General features: G+C 37.9%; 1 long non-coding RNA gene across 1 annotated transcript in view; it reads right to left on the bottom strand.

The window, feature by feature from the left end:
- Positions 1-23,877, bottom strand: part of LOC125118514 (uncharacterized) — a 156,774-nt gene that overhangs the window by 46,818 nt on the left and 86,079 nt on the right. The window contains exon 2 of the long non-coding RNA XR_007132837.1: positions 20,721-20,885. This is a non-coding gene — a long non-coding RNA (uncharacterized LOC125118514). The remainder of the gene's footprint in view (positions 1-20,720; positions 20,886-23,877) is intronic.

The following is a 23,877-nucleotide window of genomic DNA, read 5'->3' as shown; positions in this document are numbered from 1 at the left end:
CAAGTACCATTCACTTTTGATGACTGTAGATTTGTAGTATAGTCTGAAGTCAGGGAGCCTTGATTCCTCCAGCTCTGTTTTTCCTTCTCATGATGGCTTAAGCTAATCTCAGTCTTTTGTGCTTTCAAACAAGCTTGAAAATATTTTGTTCAAGTTCTGTGAAAAATGTCCTTGGTAATTTGATAGGGATTGCATTGAATCTGTAGATTGCCTTGGGTAGTATCATCATTTTGATAATATTGGTTCCTCCAATCCAAGAGTATGGTATGTCTTTCCATCTGTTTGTGTCATCTTTGATTTCTTTCATCAGCATCTTATAGTATTCAGAGTACAGGTCTTTTGTCTCTTTAGGTATGTTTACTCCTAGGTATTTTATTGTTTTAGATGCAATGGTAAATGGGATTGTTTCCCTAATTTCTCTTTCTGATCTTTCATTGTTAGTATATAGAAATGCTGTTGATTTCTGTGTATTAATTTTGTATCCTGTGACTTTGCCAAATTCATGGATGAGCTCTAATGGTTTTCTGGTAGTGTCTTTAGGATTTTCTAGGTATAGTATCATGTCATCTGCAAATAGTGATAGTTTTACTTCTTCCTTTCCCATTTAGATTCCTTTTATTTCTTTTACTTCTCTGATTGCCATCGCTAGGACTTCCTAATCTATGTTGAAGTGTAGTGGTTTGAGTGGACATCCTTTTCTTGTTCCTGATCTCAGCGGGAATTCTTTCTGCTCTTCACCATTGAGAATGATGTTATCTCTGGCTTTGCCATTTATGACCTTTATTATGTTGAGATAGATTCCCTCTATGCCCACTTTCTGAAGGATTTTTATCAGAAATGGGTGTTGGATTTTGTCAAAGGCTTTTTCTGCATCTATTGAGCGGATCATATGGTTTTTACTCTACAGTTTGTTAATGTGGTGTACCACACTGATTGATTTGCAGATACTGAAGAACCCTTGCATCACCGGGATAAATCCTGCTTGATCACGATGTACAATCCTTTTACTGTATTGTTGGATGTGGTTTGCTAGTATTATGTTGAGGATTTTTGCATCTATGTTCATCAGTGAAATTGGCCTGTAATTGTTTTTTTTTGTGTGTGGTGTCTTTGTCTGGTTTTGGTATCAGGGTGATGTTGGCCTCATAGAATGAGTTTGGGAGTGTTCTTTTTCGCTCCAATTTTTTTGGGGAATACTTTCAGAAGGATAGGTGTTAGCTCGTCTCTAAATGTTTGATAGAAATTACTTGTGAAGCCATCTTGTCCTAGACTTTTGTGTGTTGGAAGTTTTAAAATCACAGTTTCAATTCCAGTACTTGTGATTGGTCCATTCTTCTTTTCTATTTTGCCTTGGTTTAATGTTGGGAGATTGTACTTTTCTAAGAATTTGTCCATTTCTTCTAGGTTTTCCATTTTATTGGCATATTGTTGCATATAGCAGTCTCTTATGACCGTTTGTATTTCTGTGATGTCCATTGTAACTTCTCCTTTTTCGTTTCTAATTTTACTGATTTGAGTCCTCTCTCTTTTTTTTCTTGATGAGTCTGGCTAAGGGTTTATCAATTTTGTTGATCTTTTCAAAGAACCAGCTTTTCATTTCATTGATCTTTTCTATGGTTTTTATATAGAGTCTCTCTCTCTCTCTCTCTCTCTCTCTCTCTCTCTCTATATATATATATATATATATATATATATATATATATATACACACAAGATTGTTTTAAGTTGTTGGTTTCTTCATTGCAAGTGCATCTCCCTTGTCCTGTATTTGTACCCCCCTCTTCCCACAATTTCTGATTTTGGTAGCATATTTGTGTGTGGATGATTTCCTACCTTTACTGTATATATGCCTTTACTGTTGAACCTTGTAATTTGTGGTATTTTTCTTTTCTGTTGTGGCCTTTATTTTCTGCCTAGAGAAGTTCCTTTAGTACTTGTTGTAAAGCTGGTTTAGCGTTGCTCTATTCTCTTAGCTTTTGCTTATCTGTAAAGCTTTTGATTTCTCCTTCAAATCTGAATGAGAGCCTTGCTGGGTAGAGTAATCTTGGTTAGAGGTTTTTTTCCTTTCATCACGTTAAGTATATCATGCCACTCTCTTCTGGCCTGCAGAGTTTCTACTGAAAAATTTTCTGATAACCTTATTGGGGTTCCCTTGTATGTTATTTCCTTTCCCTAGCTCCTTTCAATATTTCCGCTCTGTCTTTAATTTTGGTCAGTTTGATTAATGTGTGTCTTGAGGTTTTCCTCCTTGGGTTTATTTTATATAGTACTCATTGTGCTTCCAGGATTTGAGTGAGTGGTTCCTTTCCCATGTTAGGGAAGTTTTCAGCTATTATTTCTTTGAACATTTTTTCTGTACCTTGCTCTCTCTTCTTCTGGCACTGCTATAATACGGATGATGGTGCGTGTGTTTAACATTGTCCAAGAGTTCTCTTAGACTGTCTTCTTTTCTTTTCAATCTTCTTTCTCTTTTCTGTTCCACATCAGTGATTTCTACTAGTTTTTCCTCCACCTCACTTATTCATTCTTCTGTCTCCTGTATTCTGCTGTTGGTTGCTTCTAATGAATTTTTTAATTTCAGTTATTGTATTTTGCATCTCTGCTTGCTTAAGTTTTCAATCTTGTATTTCTTTTCTCAGTTATTGCTGTAAATTATCAATCTCAGTCTATTTCCAATGTCTTATATCATCTTCAGCATCATCAGTCTAAAGTCTTTTTCATGGGGGCTGATAATCTCCAGATCACTTGGCTGTTTTTATTGTTTTTTTTTTCTTGTTCCCTTATCTGACTAGAGTTGTAGCCTCTCTTACTTCAGATGTCTGCCCCCTAGACTGAAGTTGGTACCAGGGCTTGCCTTAGGCTTCCTGATGGGAGGGACTGGTGCTTGCCCACTGGTATGTGGGGCTTATTTCTATCCCTCTGGCGGGTGGGGCTTTGTTTCTGGGTGAGATTAGAGGCAGCTGTGTGCCTGGGGGGTACTCTAGGCAGCCTGTTTATTGATGGGTAGCACTCTGATCCAACCTGGATTATTGTTTGGCCTGGAGCTTCTCAGTGGTGATGGGTGGGGCCAGATTTTCCTAAAATGGCCACATCTAGAGGAACACATGCTGATGAATATACCTGAGAACTTTGCCTCCAATGTCCTTCCCTCAGAATGAGCCACAATCACCCCCTGTTTTCCCAAGAGATCCTCCAAGAACTGCAGTCAGATCTGACCCAGATTCCTATGGAGATTTTGCTTTACCTTGGGACCCAGTACACATGAAAACCTATGTGTGCTTTTCAGGAATGTTGTCTCCTTTACCCCCACTCCTGTGGAGATCCTGCACACAAGCCCCATGGCCTTCAATGCCAGTTGCTCCAGGGGATCTTTCCCCCAATCCCAAATCCCCAGGCATCAGGAACTGACGTGGGGCTCAGAACTCTCACTCCTGTAGGTGAATCTCTGTGATGCAGTTACTTTCCAGTCTGTGGTCTTCCCACCTGTCTGGTATGGAGTTGCTTATATCATGCAATTGCCCCTCCTACCATCATATTGTGGCCTCTTCTTTGTCTTCTGAAATAGGATATCTTTATGAAAGTTTTTGAAAACTTCAACCATTTGGTTGAAGGTTGTTTACCATTTGGTTGTAATTCTGTTGTTTTTATGAGAGAAGGTGAGCTCTAGTCCTCATGGTGAAGACCTTTGAATTCACACACTCACCACGGGCATCAAGGACCAGTCTGACTTCACTCATTTTGCTGATGTAAATTCCCCAGCCACAGTTGATTGATCCAAGTCACAATGTGTCACAGGTGGGCCAATTAGCCCTTCTCTTCAGGACTAATCATCTGGGCTGCACACAGATTCCATGTGCCAGCAGCAGCCCTCTGCCCCATCCCACTAGCACTGCAGAGCCCCAAGAGTGTTCAATGTGGAGCTCTGCCAGTCTGCCACAAGAGCCAGGGAGTGCTCCCTTTTCATTTATTTCTTTTCTTTGAGTATTTCTCCCTTCTTCTTGATAAGTGTGGCCAGAGGGGTGTCAATTTTATTTACCCTTTCAAATAATCAGCTCTTGGTTTTAGATTTTTTTCTATTGTTTTTTGAATCTCTAATTTATTGATCTTATCTCTGATCTTTATGATTTACTTCCTTCTGCTGACTCTAGGTTTTTTTCTTCTTTTTCTAATTCTTTTGGGTGGTGGGTTATGTTGTCAATTTGAGATTTTTATTCTTTTTGGAGGAAGGCCTGTATTGCTATGAACCTTCCTCTAAGCACTGCTTTTGCATCATCCCATAGTTTTTGAATGGTAGTGTTTTCATTATCATTTGTCTCTAAGTATTTTTAAATTTTCTTTTGATTTCCCCGTTAACCCATTGGTTTTTTAGTAGCATGTTGTTTAGCCTCCATGTAGTCAGTTTTTTCTCATTGCTTTTCCTGTGGTTGATTTCTAGATTCATGCCGTTGTGGTCAGAGAAGATACTTAAAGTAATTTCTATACTTTTATAATGGTTGAATTAGTTTTGGGCGCCCATATGTTGTCAGTCCTTGAGAATGTTCCATATGCCTTTGAAAACAAGGCATATTCTGATTCTTTTGGATATAATGTCCTGAAAAAGTATTTTAAATCTAAGATTTCTATTATGTCATTTAGGATCTCTGTTGCCTTATTGATTTTCTGTCTAGAGGATCTGTCCATTGATGTGAGAGGGGGCTTTAATTTTCCTGCTGTCATTGTCTTCCCATTAATTTCTCCTTTTATATCTGTTAGTATTTGTTGTAGGTATCTGGGTATTCCTATATTAGGGGTATATATACTGACAATTGTAATATCCTCTTCTTGAGTGGATCCTTTTTTCATTAAATAGTGTCCTTTTTGTCTTTATGGCCTTCATTTTAAAGTATATTTTGTCTGAAATGAGTATTGCAACTCCTGCTTCCCTGTCTTTTTGATTCACATGAAATCTATTTTTCCATCCCTCATTTTAATTTTACATCTGTCCCTTGCCCTAAAGTGAGTCTCTTAAAAAGTGAGTCTCTTGTAGACTTTTGTAGTACTTTTGTAATATTTTTGTAGACTTTTGTAGACGTTTTGTACACTATTGTAGGCTTTTGCTTTTTTATCCAGTCTGTCTCTCTATGTCTTTTGCTTGGAGCATTCAGTCCAATGACATTTAAGATAATTATATATATATATATATATATATATATCCATTTAAACCTTATTTTCTAGTTGATTCTAAGCTGTGCTTTAGTGTTTCTCTAGAGAAATCCACTTATGGCCTTATGGGGGTTCCCTTACAATTAACTTTTGTTTTTTCTCTTGCTGCCTTTAGAATCCTCTCCTTACCTTTAACTTTTGCCATTTTTATTACACTATGTCTAGTCGTGGGACTGTTTGAGTTCAACTTGTTTGGGGCCTGCTGTGCTTCCTGTAGCTTGACATCTATATTCTTTATATCTGGAATGTTTTCAGCTATAATTTCTTAAATATATATTTTTTTCCATTTCTTCTTTCTTTTTTCTTCTTTTTCCCTTTTCTTTTTCTTCTTCCTTTCTCTTCTTCCCTTTTATTTTTCTTCTTCTTCTGGATTGCATAGTTTGGCCTGCTTTTATGCATAGATTGGCCCACCTTACATTATCCCATAGATCTCTCATATTGCTTTCAAGTTTTGCATTTGCTTTCTGTCTGCTGTCCTGATTCAGTGATTTATGTTAGTCTATCTTCCAAGTCACTAATCATTCTTCTGCATTATTCATTCTTCTCTTCAGTGACTTTAATTCAGCTTTTATCTCTGTAAATGAATTTTCTAATTTTCTTCACTCCTCCTTATATCTTTCCTTTCTAAATTAATCTGCATTCCTGTTCATATCAACTCTTAATTCCTTCATATTTTTTTCTTCATTCCTTCTGTATTTTCACTATCTCCTTTTAGAACTCAGTATCTATTAGACTGCAGAGGTCTGTTTCATTGTTTTCTCCTTCAGGGTAATCCTCCAGTTCTTTTAACTAGGAAGGGTTCATGAACTTCTTCATTTTGCTTATATTTCTCTTTTTATGTGAGTTTAGGGAGAACAAATACTGCAATCTTGGGGGCTATTTATATGAAAGAGCTACCTTTGGAATTTTGTGAGAGCTTGCTTTTTATTTTTAGGCTGCTGTGCATGCTTCCAGGTTGATGGAGGCAATGGGAAGTTCTAGTAGTTAGTGCCTGTTTTCTGGGCACTTGACAGTGGCAATGACCCATGGGAAGATGAAGCAGACTGCTCCTAGTTGCAGGGCCCTGGTAAGTGACAGTGATCAGGCAGGCATAGCTTTTGCCTGTAGCATTTGCCTTTGGCATCAGCAGGATGTGTGCTTTCCCAGGGGTGTTAGAGCAACATGGCTAGTGCTCGGTTGCACTGCTCTCTTCTTAGCTGATCTCTGAAGTGACTGGGGCCAGGGGAGGTGCCTGTTCAAAGGCCCCTAATGATGGCAGGCCACACCCATCTCTGGTGTCTGAGATGACTGCAGTGGTTTACTCCCACCACCTGTAGACCACATAGGAGGTCCAACGTCACCCTTAGCTCCCTGCTTACCTTATCCTGGCCACCCATAGCCTGCACGAGAGGCACACTGTTGCCTGCAGCCCACACAAGTGGCACCTCACCACCTGTAGTCTCTGCCAGAGGTGCCCCACCCTCTAAGAGTCTGTACGTGCACAGGGAAATAGATTCCTTTGGTGGTCTGCCTTTCCTCCTTTTGCCCTCCCCAGCAGTGGTGCCTTGCTTCTGTGGGTGTAGATTGGCCCACAGACCTCCTCACAGGTTCCCTTGGCTGTGATGCTTGGCTCCACTGCCCGTGGCACAATGCTCCCTAGCCCCTCAGGTTGTCTCCACATGGCCAACCCTAGTCCTCTCCCCTGAACTGACCTCTGAGTCCTGAGTCTCAGAGCCATGCTCCTGCCTGAGTGTCTCAGGCTGTGGTGTCTGGGGGTACTGGTGCATATTTTCTGTGCAACTATCACTCTTTTTCCCTCTTCAGTCGTGATGATCTACTTTTCTCCGTGACTTCGAGATCCCTCTGTCTTAGATGATTTCCCTGTTAGTTAGGTGTCTTCCCAGGGTGTGGGTTCATTTTCTTAGGAGTGCTAGTTATGTCCTGATTCCTTTTCTCTCTATATATATTTTTTCATTTTGTTCTACATAGTTATGTGGAGGTTTCTTGCCCTTTTTGCAGGTTTAACGTCTTCTGCCAGTGTTCAGTAGGTTTTCTGTGAGAATCATTCTATATATAGATTTTTTAATGTGTTTTGGGGAGAAGGTGAGCCCCACATTTTACTCCTCTGCCATCTTGATCCTTTTCTCTGGCCTGTAGTGTTTCTGTAGAGAAATCAGCTGATAGCCTTATGCGGGTTCCCTTATAATTAACTCTTGTCTCTTCTCCTGCTGCCTTTAGAATCCTCTCCTTACCTTTAATGTTTGCCTTTTTTATTATACTATGTCTTGGTGTGGGCCTATTTGGGTTCAACATTTGGGGGCCCTATGTGCTTCCTGTATCTTGATATATGTTTGTTTTCTATAGATTTGGAAATTTTAGGCCATAATTTCTTTTAATATATTTTCAAATCCCTTTTCTTTTTCTTCTCCTTCTGGGATCCCTATTGTGTTGATTGGCCTTCTTTATATTATTCCATAGATCTTTTTTATTACTTTCATGTTTTTTCATTTGGTTTTCTGTCTGCTGTCCTGATTCAGTAATTTACATTAGTCTATCTTCCAAGTCACTAATTCCTTATTCTGCATTATTCATTCTGCTCTTTTGTGCCTTTAACTCAGCTTGCATCTATGCAAATGAATTTTTTAATTTTTCTTGGCTCTTCCTTATATCTTCTCTTTCCTTTCTAAATTAATCTGCATTCCTGTTCATATCAACTCTTAATTTCTTCATCTTCCTTCTTCATTCCTTCAGTATTTTCACTGTCTCCTTTTTGAACTCAGTATCTTTAGACTGCAGAGGTCTGTTTCATTGTTTGCTCCTTCAGTGGAATTCGTCTGTAGTTTTAACTCTGAATGGTTCCTCAGCTTCTTCATTTTGCTTATATTTTTCTTATTCTATTTGTTTAGGGAAAATAACTCATATAGTCTTGGAGGGCTATTTATTTATTTTATTATTATTATTGCTTTTTAGGGCTGCATTTGTGGCATATGGAAGTTACCAGTCTAGGGGTCAAATTGCAGCTATAGTTGCTGACATACACCACAGCCACAGCAACTCAGGATCTGAACCATGACTGTGGACTATACCATAGCTCGCAGCAACTCTATATCCTAACCCACTGAGCGAGGCAGGGATTGAACATGAATCCTCATGGATCCTATATGGGTTCATTACTGCTGAGCCATGAAAGAAACATCCTTGGAAGGCTATTTATATGCGAGAGTGCCCCTTGGTGGCTTCTAAGGCTTACTGTTTATTTTTGGAGTGAGGGTTTTGATGCTTATGGCTTTTCGTCTCTTTCCTTAATGTTTTCAGGCTGTTATGTCCTTGTGCTTCCAGGGAAATGGAGGCAATCATCATGGCTAGTAGCCAGTATCTGGTTTCTGAGCTCTTTACAGTGTCAAGGACCCTCAGGAAAGTGGTGCAGGCTTCTCCTTGTTCCAAGGCCCTGGGAAGTGGAAATGACTCTCAGTTAAGTTTAGGCAGCACTTGGAGCATTTGGCAGTGGCAGTGGCAGGGAATTTGCATTCTTAGGGGTGTAAGAACAACAACATGTGGTGCGCTGTCCCAATGCCCTCCTCTGTGCAGACCTCTGAGGTGACTGGGGCCACAGGTGGTGCTTATTCATAGACACATAGTGGTGGGGAACTATGCCCATCTCTGGCTGGTTGGCACCCCTTGACTTTAGAACATGCAAGAGTCATTCCATCACACTTAGTCTCAGCAAGAGTGGTCCATTGCCTGTACCCATGTAAGAAGCATCTAGCTGCCATTAGCCCCACACTCCAAAAATCTGCAAGTGCACAGAAAAAGATATTCCTATGGTAGTCTGCTGTTCCTCCTCTTGCCCTCCCCAACAGTGGTGCTTTGCTTCTCCTTTGGGCGCAGACCTCCTCCCATGTTCTCTCTGCTATGGTGCTCCACTCCCCAGCCTTTGTTACACTTCTCTCTAGCCCCTCAGGCTGTCTCCACATAACCAACCCTTGGCTAATTCCTGAAACTGTCCTCTGGAGCCTAAGTCTCAGTGCCCAGCACTCTTCCAAGTGTCTCAGTCTTGTGGTGTGCTAGGATGTGATATTGATAGTCTGTGCAGTTCCCTCTCTGCTTTGCCCTCCTCATTCATTCTGCTGCACTTTTCTCCAAGGCTTTGGGGTCCCCTCATCTCTGCTGACCTCCCTGTGAGTTAGGTGGCTTCCCAGGGTGTGGGTTCCTTTCCTCTTTCATCATTCCTTCTCAGGAGTTCTGGTCCTGTCCTAATTTATTTCTGTCCTTCTCTTTCTTTCTCTTTCCCTCTCTGTCTTTTCCTTCGTTCTACCCAGTTATGTGGAGGGTTTCTTGCCCTTTTTGATGGTTCAAGATCTTCTACCATCATTCAGTAGATGTTCTGTGTGAATCATTCTACATGTAGATGTTTTTTTCTAAATATGCTTGTGGGAGAATGTGAGTGCCATGTCCTACTCCTCCATCATCTTGATCCCCTACCCTGGCCTCTTAATTTTAAATGCATTTTCAATATCCTGAATCTTTCCTCTCTTCTCACAATTGCTGGTTACGATATCATAATTTTGTGTTCATGATCTCCTTCCTTTACTCTATGTTTGCCTTTAGTATTGACTTTCACATCCATAACTTTCTTGTTTTTAGTTGTGGCTGTTTCTTTTCAACCTAGAGAAGCTTCTTTAGCATCTCTTGTAAAGCCGATTTGGTGGTGCTGAACTCTCTTAGTTTTTGCTTGTCTGTAAAGCTTTTGATTTCTCCATTGTATCTGAATGAGAGCCTTGCTAGGTAGATTGTTCTTGGTTGTTGGTTCTTCATTATTCTAAATATATCTTGTCCCTCCATTCTGTCTTTCAGGGTTTCTGCTGAAAAATAAGCTGATGTTCTTATGGAGTTTCCCTTGTATGTTTTCAGTTGCTTTACCCTTGTTGCTTTTAATATTTTTTTGTATCTAATTTTTGTCACTTTGACTTGTATGTGTCCTGCTGTGTTTCTCCTTGGGTTTATCCTGTGTGGGATGCTCTATGCTGTCTCAATTTGAGTAAGTGTTTCCTTTCCTATGTTAGGGAAGTTTTCAGTTATTATCTATTCAAATAATTTGTCAGGTCCTTTCTGTCTCTTTTCTTCTTTTGAGACCCCTCAAAATGTTTGTATATTTAATGTTTTCCCAGAAGTCTCTGAAGCAGACTGCATTTCTTTCCATTATTTTTTCTTTATTCCGTTACATGGCAATAATTTTCAGCATTCTATATTCCAGCTCATTTATCTGTTCTGTCTCATTTATTCTTCTATTGATCTCTTCTAGTGTATCTTTCATTTTAGCTATTGTATTGTTCAACTTGGTTTGATTTTTTTCTTTTTATGGCTGCACCTCCAGCATATGGGAGTTCCAAGGTTAGGGATCAAATCAGAGCTGAAGCTGCAAGCCACAGCCACAGCAACACTGGATCCAAGCTGCATCTGAAACCTATGCCACAGATTGTAGCAACGCCAGATCCTTCACCCATTGATTTAGTACAGGGATTGATTCTGCATCCTCATAAACACTATATCAGTTTCTTAACCCATGATGGTAACTCTGGTTTGTTTGCTCTTTAAGTCTTCTAGCTCTTTGTTAAACATTTCTTGTGTCTTCTTTTTCTGTGCCTCTGTCCTTTTTCCTGAGACCTTGGATTATCTTTACTCTCATTACTCTTAATTCTTTTTAATGTTGATTGTCATTCTGCACTTCATTTGTTCTTTATCTTGTTCCTTTGTCTGGAACATATTTCTTTGCCATCTCATTTTGTCTAACTTTCTGTGTTTATGATCTCCATTCTGATGGCTAAAAGATTGTAGTTCCTCTAGCTTCTGGTGTCTGCTTCCAGGTGGGTGAGGCTGTTTTAGAGGCTTGTGAAAGCTTTCTGTTGGGAGAGACTGGATACTGCCCCCTGGTGGTTGAATATGTGTCCTGTCCCTTTGGTGGGTAGAGATGTGTCATGGGGTTTATTTTAAAGGTGGCTGTAGGCTCAGGAAAACTTTAATTAGCCTGTCCACTAATGGGTCAAGCTATGTTCCTACTCTGTTTGTTGTTTGTCCTGAGTTCCTAGTGCTGGATCTTTCAGACTGTTGTTTGGGGGCCAGCTTGATTCCAAAATGTTGAACTCCAAGAGAGCTCATGCTAATGAATATTCCCCAGTGTCTCTGCTGTCAGTGTCCTTGCTCCCACAATGAGCCACAGTTGACCACTGCTTCACTTGAAGGCAACAGGTAGGTCTGTCTCAGACTCCTGTGGAGTCACTGCTTTTCCCTGGGTCCAAGTACTGGTGAAACCCTTCATGGACCCTCCAATAGTAGAGTATTTGCTTTTCAATCCTGTGGAGCTCCTGTACTCAAGTCCTTCTGGCATTTAAAGTGAGGGCTTTTCTTCCTTATGCCAACACCTAAGATGGGAGCCTGATCTCTGATTCCTGTGAGATATCCTCTGCAATATGGTTATTTTCCAGCTTGTGAGTCACCCACCCAGCAAGCATGAGATTTGACAATATTGCAGAATTTCCCCTTCTACTGTCTCATTACAGTTTCTTCCTTGCCTCTGGATGTAGAATATCTTTTTCTAGTAGGTTCCTGTATTTGATGTCAATAGTTGTTTAAAAGTTAGTTGTGATCTTGATGTTTTTGTAAGGTAAGCTTTAAAATTTTTTTTCTAGTCCCTTGTTAAAATTCTCATAGTATCCATCTATTATTTTTCCCTAGTTCAGTTAACATTCTTATTACTAATGCCTTGAATTCTTTATCTGGTAACATTTTAATTTCTGTTCTGTTAGTTATTTTTAGGGTTTTTCTCTTGCTCTTTCAATTGAGACAAATTCCTCTGCCATCTTATTTTTGTTAACTTTCTCTGTCTCTATGAAGTTGACTGAAACAGTTACCTATTGTGGTCTTGAGGGGATGTCCTTATGTGGGATCATCCCTATATATTCTACGAGTTCCCAGTGGTTTTGGTGGGAATGCTGTGATTTATGTGAACACAATTCACATCCTTCCCCTGGGTGTGCTGGCTGCTATTATTTTGGGTAGTAGGTGGTGCTGGAGATGGATCAGCTAAGGCCAGAGCTGGATGTGAGCTAGGGCTTCCCCTCTACTCTGTGTCTTTCTTCACCCTATTGTGGGTGGGTCAGGTCCCAAGTTGATAGAGGAGAAGCCCTATGGGTCAGCTCCAAGATGGATCATTCTTTTTAAGTATATGTTTTCCCTCTCCCAGCACTAGCACTCTTAGTCCAGAGAGGAGCAGTGCTGTAGCAAGAGGGGGCTGATGTGAACACTGCATGGATTGGGGTGTTGACTGTGGTGGTCCCTTAACAGAGATTAAGAGTGCTTCTAATGTACTGCCTGTGTAAGCACCAGCAATGACTGTCTCTACCTTGCTAGATCCCACTTTGGCTCTGAGCCTTCTTTGTCCTGTGCAGTTGTGTTTGCCTCTTGACCTCTGCTGCCCTTACCTTGGTGTGAAGCCGGGCCACAGAGGGGGTGGAGCCTCTGTAGGCTCTCCACACGAGGTGGTGCAGGTGCTGTGGAAGAATGACCATAGAGAGAGATAGGGGTTACATCTGATGTGATGCCTTTCAAACACCAATAGTGTCTTCACCCACCCTACTTAGATGACACTTTGGGTCTGAGCCACCTCAGAGCCAAGATCTCTCCTCAGCCATGTCAACCCTTGCCCCAGTGTATAGCTGTGTTATGAAACAAATGGGGCTGCAGTGTTTGTTTGGCTGAAGCTGGGGCTTGCCCCAAGGTGGTTGTAGGAAACCAGCCGGCCACTCCTGCAGTCTCAATTCACCTTTTCTAACCTGCTTCATGACCAAGTAGGCATGTGCACACTCCTTAGGAGTAGAGACTTCCCATAGCCCTAGTGTTAGTCACACTTGCCCGCAACCAGCCAAAGGGGCTCATCTTTTTTGTGTGGGACCCAAGGCTGGTATGCTCAATATGTGGCTCAAATCATTCATCCCCAGGGAGGTGCTCCACCCATGTAATCTTCCATTTCCTCTGAGAATCTTCCTAGGGCACAGGTCTCAACCTGATGGCTTCTCATCCCTTCCTACCTGATTCTGTATGGATCTTTCCTACAGCTTTTTTTTTTTTTGTGTGTGTGTGTGTGTGTAAGGGTCTTTCTTTCAGTTTCCACTTAGTTTTCAGTGAGAGTTGTTCACACATGTAGATGTATTTTTGATGTATTTGTGGGAGGAGGTGAGTTCCATGTCCTCCCACTCTGCAATATTCATCTATTTCTTGCCACAATGAGTATTACTTCATACTCACCAGGATGGCAATAATGATAACGATGATGAGGAGGAGGAGGATTTAAAAATGTGTTGGTTTGCATTTCTCTTATAATCAGTGATGTTGAGCATTTTTTCATGTGTTTGTTGTCCATCTGTATATCTTCTTTGGAGAAATGTCTATTCAGGTCTTTTGCCCATTTTTCCATTGGTTGATTGGCTTTTTTGCTGTTGGGTTGTATAAGTTGTTTATATATTCTAGAGATTAAGCCCTTGTCGGTTGCATCATTTGAAACTATTTTCTCCCATTCTGTAAGTTGTCTTTTTGTTTTCTTTTGGGTTTCCTTTGCTGTGCAAAAGCTTTTCAGTTTGATGAGGTCCCATGGGTTTATTTTTGCTCTAAATCAAAACTACCATGAGATATCACCTCACACCAGTCAGAATGGCCATCATTAATAAATCCACAAATAACAAGTGCTGGATGGGGTGTGGAGAAAAGGGAACCCTCCGGCACTGTTGGTGGGAATGTAAACTGGTCCAGCCACTATGGAGAACAGTCTGGAGATACCTTAGAAATCTATACAGAGAACTTCCATATGACCCCGCAATCCCACTCTTGGGCATCTAACCAGACAAAACTCTACTTAAAAGAGACACATGCACCCGCATGTTCATTGCAGCACTCTTCACAATAGCTAAGACATGGAAACAACCCAAATGTCCATCAACAGATGAGTGGATTCGGAAGAGGTGGTATATATCCACAATTGAATACTACTCAGCCATAAAAAAGAACGACATAATGCCATTTGCAGCAACATGGATGGAGCTAGAGAACCTCATACTGAGTGAAATGAGCCAGAAAGACAAAGACAAATACCATATGATATCACTCATAACTGGAATCTAATATCCAGCACAAATGAACATCTCCTCAGAAAAGAAAATCATGGACTTGGAGAAGAGACTTGTGGCTGCCTGATGGGAGGGGGAGGGAGTGGGAGGGATCGGGAGCTTGGGCTTATCAGACATAACTTAGAATAGATTTACAAGGAGATCCTGCTGAATAGCATTGAGAACTTTGTCTAGATACTCATGTTGCAACAGAAGAAAGGGTGGGGGAAAAAATGTAATTGTAATGTATACATGTAAGGATAACCTGACCCCCTTGCTGTACAGTGGGAAAATAAAACAATTATAAAAATAAAAATAAAAATAAAAATGTGTTGGTGACAATGTGGAGAAATTGTGACCCTCAACACTTTGCTGGTGGTGGTGGGAATATAAAATGGCTCAGTCACTATGGAAAAAACTTGGCAGTTTCTCAAACAATTAGAGTTCTATTAAGTAATTAAAACTATGACCTTGTAGCTCCCATCATTGGCTTATAATCAAAAGAACTAAACCATGTACTTAAATAAGTGCATGGAACACATATCATTGCAGCATTATTCACGACAATCAAAAGGAGGAAACAGCTAAAATGTTCATCAAAGGATGAATGAAGGAACAAATGAACATTATTTAGCCAATAATCTGAATGAAGTACTAAGATATGCTACAACATGGATGAAACTCAAAACAATTAAGTGAAAGAAGCCAGATACAGTGTATTATCCTATGTAGGTGAAACACTCATATTATATAGGGAATATTCAGTATAAATACATAGGTACAGAGCACAGATTGGTAGCTTCCAGGGGCTAAGGGTAGAAGGGAATTGGAGAAACTGATTAATAGGTAAAACACCTTAAAGGGGTATTTTTCAACTAGGTAGAAATGGTCATGAAATATTGTGAGAATACTAAATGTCAATGAATTGCCCAACTTTAAAATGGTTTATATTATGTTATGTGAATTTATTTAGGTGAAACTCAATAAATCATTAAAAATATACAAATAATATATGCTTGCTATAGAAAAATATGAATAGAAAAAAGCACACAAACAAGAAAATGAATGTCACTTGTTTTCCCCATCTGAAGATAATTAATGTTTTGGTTGACTACATTTATAATGTTGTATCCTTGAAAGTTATGTTTAGAGTTACAAAAAAAAATTGATTAACATTACATTAGTAATTACCCATATATACTGAAGGGTGCCTTGAAATAATTACCTACTATAAAGCCCAACCTTATTTAAATTATTGGGAGGGTCTTCCCTGAGATTAATTAGCATCCAGGTAGAGATTCACATCCAGATTAAGTGAGCTGAATGATAAAGCTGTAGGTTCTTCTCTCCCTTTTCTGTGCTTTGGGCTAGAAACTCTTCATCAAGAAATCTGGGTTTTTATTTAGGCATTAAAAGACCCTGGATTCTGCTTTTCAGAGCATGATTCAGAAACAATGAGTAGAACTAAACAGACTGCCTTCCTATCTTCCAGTTTCCACATTTTTGGAAGATGGTAATTAGAAAAATAAGGAATCATCTCCATTGAAATAAACACAACACTTTTACTTCAATCAACATTATTAAATTATTTAAAAGAAAAGGTGAATTCAAGTCAACATATGAGTCTGATGAAAAGATCTGCAAAACTATTTTTTAAATTAACAGAAATTGGGAGAGAAATGAGTATATGAAGATACAGATAAGTTCCTTTCAAGGATACCGAATTTTTTCTTTGCCAGATTTCTTTTTTACAAAGTTGTTAGATCAGACGACCTTTGAGGCTGGCCCTTACCCTAAGATTTTACAGTACTCTGAGTTGGTAGTGGGAGAGTTATCCATCCTTAAAATAGTATCCTCACTATCATCTCTATACACACATCACATGATTTACACTTTCATGCTTTAGCAAATAATAATAATATTTTACATTGTAATGATTTGCAATTTGCTAAGTTCTCTTACAAGTGCTATCTTATTCAATCATAGCAATGGTACTGTGTGGTGGACTGTGTCATCCTTGTTCTACAAATGAAAAAACAGACCCAGAAAGAGGGTTGTTCATTCCCCCATTTTCTCTAATTAGACAATCTGGTATATATTTTTTATGAGGAAAATGGACTAATATCCAACTTGAATTCAGATCATCCTTTTATAAATTCCTATTGTACTTAAATTATGTTCTATATATTTTGCTACTATGGTGTTATTTGTTCTTCATATATCTCATTCTGTGTGTTGTGCAAAGAAATGTATAGATTTTGCAATCAATGGGCTTGAATCCTGACCTTGCCACATAGTAGCTGTGTGATTTTGAGCAAGTTGCCTTAGTTCTCTTAATCTGAGTCTTCCTATCTGTATAATGAGGAAAACCTGCCTCACGAACTACTTTTGCTTATCAACAAGATAACAGATGTGAAGTATTTTTCCATGTCCCCCATCAAGGTATAACCCCCAGGAAAGAAGTGCCTGTATCTTGAACCTCTGTTGCTTCCCCAACAAAGTTGAGTTCATAGTAAATATTAGAAACCTAGTTTTCAATGCACTAAAAAGAGTTGGAATGCATGGTTTTGGAAGAATGGGCTTCTTCATAATGCATATAGGCTCATCTTCCAGAGACTTTTAATCTAATATTCCTAAAAGTTTTTTGCTGGATCTGATTAAAACTTTAGCATGCTAATTAGAAAATTAATTGCTTCCACATTTACAGACAATTTACTCATCACATAAATGGGATCTCTCTAATTTATTGCCCCCCCCGAAACTGCACCTTTTTCTGAAATCAGTAGTATTAATGATTGTAGATATTGAAAAAGAGCAGAATATATGACCTCAAATAATGCCATTTTGACATGTGGATTATTTTGAGCTAAAGGCAATCAAGACCAAGCTGACTTAAGAAAAAGTTACATTTGTCTTAATTGCCTAAAATAATTTAGATAGAGGGCTGGCTCAGAGATAGAGCTATTATAAGAGGTAACTTTTATCTGACTTATCTATCTGTATATGGGGTAAAATATCTAATCTGCTCTTCTTACTGTCCTATGAATTACACTCCTCCCCTTTGAAGCACCAGGCCCCTATCTCATTCCTTATCTTTGGATGGCATATAAGCCTCAACTCCCAGACTTGCTCTTGGGTCCTATAGAAAATACTTTTCCTCCCCCACAATATAAACTCTCCATTGGTGGCTTATGTTGTTGCTATAACACCAATAACAAGCAGCCACTCTACTCATTGACAGAGATAACTCACTTTAAACTCCTTAAAGCCTGAATTATATTTATTTGTGTAGGTGGTGGAATGGAAGGAGAATGGGAAAGTAAAAGTAGTGAGTATAGCTGTTTCACTAGGACAGTAAATGTGATAGATGATCCCTGGATAAATGGATAGTTTCTTACATACCATCATTTATTTCCCTTTCAGTTGAATTTTGGATGGCAAGAGCTCTAAATATTATATTTAAATAGCCATTTTATTCTATTGATCTTAAAGTATGTTACAAATACTAATCTTTAATCTTCTAAAATCCATAAATCTCTGAAAGATACATTATATTGTATATGCAATTGCTGGAATGTGGTTAGCAGTTTCAGTACCAAATATGACTAATTAAAAATTATCTTAATTCTTTACTTTTATTGTACATGAAAAACAGTAATTATTTCTTTAAATTCATTTTCTAGATCCATTCTACTTATTCAAAGCCTAGAAAAATCATTTAGGTGGCTTTGTGTTGTAGAAAAAACTTTAGTTTTAGAGACAGACCATATCTGGATTTCTATTGTGTAATAGCTATGTGACTTTGTGCAAACCTTTGAGTCTCAGTTTCTTAATTTATTATGTGAAGATAAATGATGAAATCCCATCATTATTTTGAAATTCAAATGAGATTATAGATCTTAAACATTTTAAAAATATAAAGGTGCACATTAATTATATCCCAATAAACTTACTAATATAAGGAAATGTTTATTATAACACAATGCAGAAACAATTTGTGTAATTTTTCTTTTCCCTTTGAGGTATAAGATGATCTTTAGAGCTAATCTGGTCCATTCCACATCATTGTATAAAGGGGAACTTTGGCCCACAAGGGAAAAGGGACTTGCTTTCAATTATACTATTAGTCAGTACTGGATCCAGAATTTGAAACCTGGTCCTCTTTCTTCCAGCCCAGTGCCTCATCACAATGGTCCTTTGGGATTTTGTTATGAAATTACTTCCATCCCCAAATTTCCCTTTATTGGCCTGAATCAAGATATTGATGTGCATTGTTGTGAAGGATTCTCCTTGAAGAAAGATCACTTTTCATGAAGAAAGTGACCTAGGAGGCAATTCTTCCATACATTTTTTAACCTTCCTGCAAGTAAATTGGTAACTCCTGCATGGATCCAGGAGCAATAAATAGGAGCCAGGAAAGGTAATCCAACTGGGGGCATGCTACTCTTTCTCCATGATATGTAGGTCTTGGTCTTTCTGGGAGCAACAAAGTGAAAAAAGTTACTTACTGGCACAGTGGTAAGTGTTCCTTTAATGTTTATTTAATTACATTTCCCCCGATGTTGCAATAGAATTTTATTGTCTACAAAATATGTTTACATTTGTTATCTCAAATTATTTTCACAAAAACTATATGAGGTAAGGATTATTATCCCCATATTATAGATGAGAAAATTCAGGCTAAGAGAAATTAGATGGATTACTCAAATTTACATGGTGACAAATAGGCAGAGCTGAGAATTTAACTCAGATTCTCTGGCTTCAAATCAAAGATCTTGCCCCTATATTCTAGCTGCCTAAAATTCTAGCATACTTAATGATTCTGAAAGATATAATTAAAGTTAATGAATACCACATGGAAGAAGTCCTAAAAGCTATAACTTAAAAACTATTATTTCCACCTTTCTTTGAAGCTACTTAAACATTTCTTTCTTTCTTTTTTTTTTTGTCTTTTTAGCTATTTCTTGGGCCGCTCCGGCAGCATATGGAGGTTCCCAGGCTAGGGGTCGAATCGGAGCTGTAGCCACCGGCCTATGCCAGAGCCACAGCAACGCGGGATCCAAGCCGCGTCTGCAACCTACACCACAGTTCACGGCAATGCCGGATCGTTAACCTACTGAGCAAGGGCAGGGATCGAACCCGCAACCTCATGGTTCCCAGTCAGATTCGTTAACCACTGCGCCATGACGGGAACTCCCTTAAACATATCTAAATTGTAAAAATAAAAGAGTTAAATTCATTAGACTGATCAGGTGTGCAAATTATGTGACATGAATCTAGAAGCAGCCATAATAAAGTGCATTTATACTTTAAATAAATTAAACAGATCTCAAAATGGAAGGTTTCATTTCTACACATAGAAAGGATATACCTGCTTTGGAAAATTTCATTTCTATTCACATAACATATGCGAAATGCAGAAGAAAAAAGGAAAAAGATTCACAACCACAGCTGTTTCATTATTGAGAATGGTGGCTTCTTTATGTAATGCTAATTTTTCTTCAGTTGCATATATTGGAGATGTTGAAGCATTTTCTGAAAACTTTCCTTGGAGAGCTAAAATGAAGTGTAGGTACAATTCTTCATGAGCAAAGAATTAAATGGTATAAGTATAGTTTTATCTTAGGTATTTAGTCCTCTCTAAATTCAGTGTTAGAAGTCAAAGAAACCTAGATCTAAAACACAACACTGAACTTAGTAGCTATATGACTTTGGGCAAGTAAAGTAACCTGGTCAAGATTGTTTTCTATGTGTAAAATTGAGATGATTGTTGTATGTATATCACAGGATGGTTATGAGAATTAAAAGGGATAACACATGTAAAGTTCTTAGTACTTGATTCGTAAAGCTCAATAAATGACAGTGCCTTTACTCTCACCCCCTCTTTCACTGATTTCCTGTTACAAAAGACTACTTTTTTCAACCTGGAAGATAATCTTTTTTTTCTTTTTAGGGCTACACCTGTGGTATATAGAAGTTCCCAGGCTAGGAGTTGAATCAGAACTGCAACTGCTGGTCTACACCACACCACTGCAACCCCAGGTCTCAGCTATGTCTGTGACCTACACCATAGCTCATGGAAATGCTGAATCCCTAACCCACTGACTATGGCCAGGGATCAATCCCATGTATTCATGGGTACTAGTTGGTATCATTACCATTGAGCAGGAACTACTGAGAAGATAATCTTATTAGGTGTATTGTTCAGAATTTAATTCCTGTTTTGATAACACAACATATCTGAAAAAAAGCTTAATTTATAACAGTAGCCTCAGCTTTTCATATTACACAGATCGTGATGATCTTCTCATTATACTCTATTCTTTCCAAAACACATATACACACACAAGTCACCTCAACAACAATAAACACCAAAGAACTCACCTCTTGACATCTTAGACATTTCCAATATCTGGCACAGATCCTCAGCAAGCTCAACTGTTCTTTAGAAGCCTGTAGTCCATATTTATATTTCTCACTTGTGTGCTATATCCATCACATCACGATTTTTATCCTCTGTTGCTGAGGCAGGAATGTCGAGTTCAAAGCCTTGAGAAAGGGAGATTCCAATAGAGTTGCATAAGGAGAAGGTAAACCTATGGTGAGAACTCAATGTTCTCCTCCGAAACACATTTTACCCATTTAAATTTCAGTACTATAGTCAGGGCAAAAAGAGATTTGGATCTATAAATGTTGATAATTATTTTCAATAATTACTCTCATATATATTGACACTCAGTATCTTCCCCAGCCCTAAAAGAACTTATCTCATGACTATGGATAAGACTCATTCTAAAAAACAATAGCTGAATTATGTGTATGCACACACACACATACATATTTTTTAAAAAGAAAAACACAGATGAATAGTGAACTTTTTTAAAAGCTACTTTATCTAGACTTTTCATTAAGTAGAATAATGTTTCCAGATAAATTCTATGTACAATTTTCAGATTACCTATGACTATTTCTTCTTGAGAATCTTCCCTGCAAAACAAAATAAGATCACAAATCTTAAAGAACTACAATTTAGAAAAAGTTCCTAATGACTTTATATAGAATTTCTACCTTGAAGATATTCTCTATCTTTTAATTCATTCACAGTCCAATTAACTAAAAAGTCACACGTGCAGTTAACAAAGTTAATGGAAACAAGAAAAACACTTAGAAAAGACAAGTCTTGAACCTTCTACCCATCCCCTTCTCCCTCACTCCCAAAGAAATGAATGAATATATTTTTGGAAATTTTAAAATGCTAAAACACTATGGTAATAACCAGTTACCATCTTATAATATTAAGTGTTTCAAGACATGCTTCCATCTAGAATTCAAAGCATTAAAATATGGTCAAGGAGTAAAGTATGATCTAACAAAGATTTGTGGAGATTTTTTTATCATCATCCCCACATCTTAGCTTTAGGTACTTTTCCCACTTACTAAATATTACTATAAGCAGTATGGTGACTATATTTTTCAATTTCAAAATGGATCATTAAAATCTGATAAATGAAATTTGTGTTGCTTCTTGGTGTCAGATGATATCCAGAAGATATAACTTTAATGTTGAAAATATTAGAACTTCTGGAATGGTTTGGAAAGATAGCAGGAAGGAATGTTTGAAATTAAGAATGTCTCTTCTATGAAGCCATCATAACCCTAATACCAAAACCAGACAAAGATACCAACAAAAAAGAAAATTATAGGCCAATAACTTTGATGAATATAAACTCAAAAATTCTCAACAAAATTTTAGCCAACTGAATCCAATAACACATAAAAAGATCATACACCACAACCAAGTGGGATTCATCCCCAGTTCAAAAGGATGGTTCAGAATATGCAAATCAATCAATGTAATAAACCCACATTAACAAAACTAAGAAACCACATGATTATCTCAATAGATGCAGAAAAAGCATTTGACAAAATCCAACATCCATTCATGATAAAACTTTTACCAAAGTGGGCACACAGGGAACATATCTCAACATAATAAAAGGCATTTATAACAAACCCACAGCCAAAATAACACTCAATGCAGAAAAGCTGAAAGCTTTCCTGCTAAAATCTGGAACAAGGCAAAGATTGCCCCTCTCACCACTTTTATTCTATTTAGTATTGCAACACCTAGACACAGTAATCTGACAAACAAAAGAAATAAAAAGTATCCAGATTGGAAGAGCAGAGGTAAACTTGTCACTATATGCAGATGACATGATAATACATATAGAAAACCCTAAGCACATGAAACTATTCTATCTGATCAATGAATTCAGCAAAATTACAGAATATAAGATTAAGATTCAGAAATAAATTTCATTCCTGTATACTAACAATGAAATAGTAGAAAAGGAATATAAAGAATACATTTTAAAATTGCAACAACAACAAAGAGCCTAGAAATAAACCTGACCAAAGAGGTGAAAAACTTATACTCTGAGAACTATAAACATTAATCAAGATAGAATGCTGTAAACCAGCCATAAGGGAAAAAATAAAAATCATTATATATATACATATATACATATACATATAAAGAAAATTAAAGAGGAGTCAAAGAAATGGAATGGCATCTCACACTCCTGGACTGGAAAAATTAATACTGTTAAAATAGCACTCAAAGCAATCTACTGATTTAATGTGACCCCTATCAAATTACCCATGATATTTTTTTCACAGAAGCAGAGCAAATAATCCAAAAATTTATATGGAACCATAAAAGACCCAGAATTGCCAAAGCAATCTTGAGAGAAAAAAAGCAGGAGGCATAAGTCTCTCCAAATTCAGAAAATATTACAAAGCAACAGCAATCAAAAAAGTGTGGTACTGGTACAAAAGCAGACATACAGATCGATGGAACAGTATAGAGAGCCAAGAAATAAACCTAGACACCTACAGTCAATTAATCTTTTACAATGGAGGTAAGAATATAAAATAAGAAAAACACATTCTCTTCAGGTAGTGGGGCTGGGAAACCTGATCACCTGTATGTAAATCAATGAAAGTAGAACACACTCTAAGCCCATGCAAAAAAATAAACTCAAATGGCCTAAAGACTTAAATATAAGACAAGACAGCATCAAATTCCTAGAAGAGAACATAGGCAAAACATTCTCTGACATCAATCATACAAATGCTTTCTTAGGTCAGTCTCCCAAAGCAGTAGAAATAAAAACCAAAAATAAAGCAGTGGGACCTAATCAAACTGACAAGCTTTTGCACAGCAAAGAAAACCATTTGAAAAAATAGAACATACAGAATGAGAGAAAATAGTTACATGATGTAACCAACAAGCATTTAACCTCTAAAATATCCAAAAAAAAACCCTCATAACAACTCAACAACACAAAAACAAGCAACTCAATCCAAAAATGGGCAGAAGACCTAAATAGACATTTCTTCAACAGAGAGATATGGATGGTAAATAGGCACATGAAAAGATGCTCAACGTCACTAATTATTAGAGAAATGTAAATCAAAACTACAATGTTACCACCTTACACAGAACAGAATGGCCATCATTGATAAATCTACAAATAAC

The sequence above is a fragment of the Phacochoerus africanus genome, chromosome X, assembly GCF_016906955.1.
Source record: "Phacochoerus africanus isolate WHEZ1 chromosome X, ROS_Pafr_v1, whole genome shotgun sequence".
Classification (NCBI taxonomy): Eukaryota; Metazoa; Chordata; class Mammalia; order Artiodactyla; family Suidae; genus Phacochoerus; species Phacochoerus africanus.
This window is presented reverse-complemented; position numbering and strand designations above follow the sequence as displayed.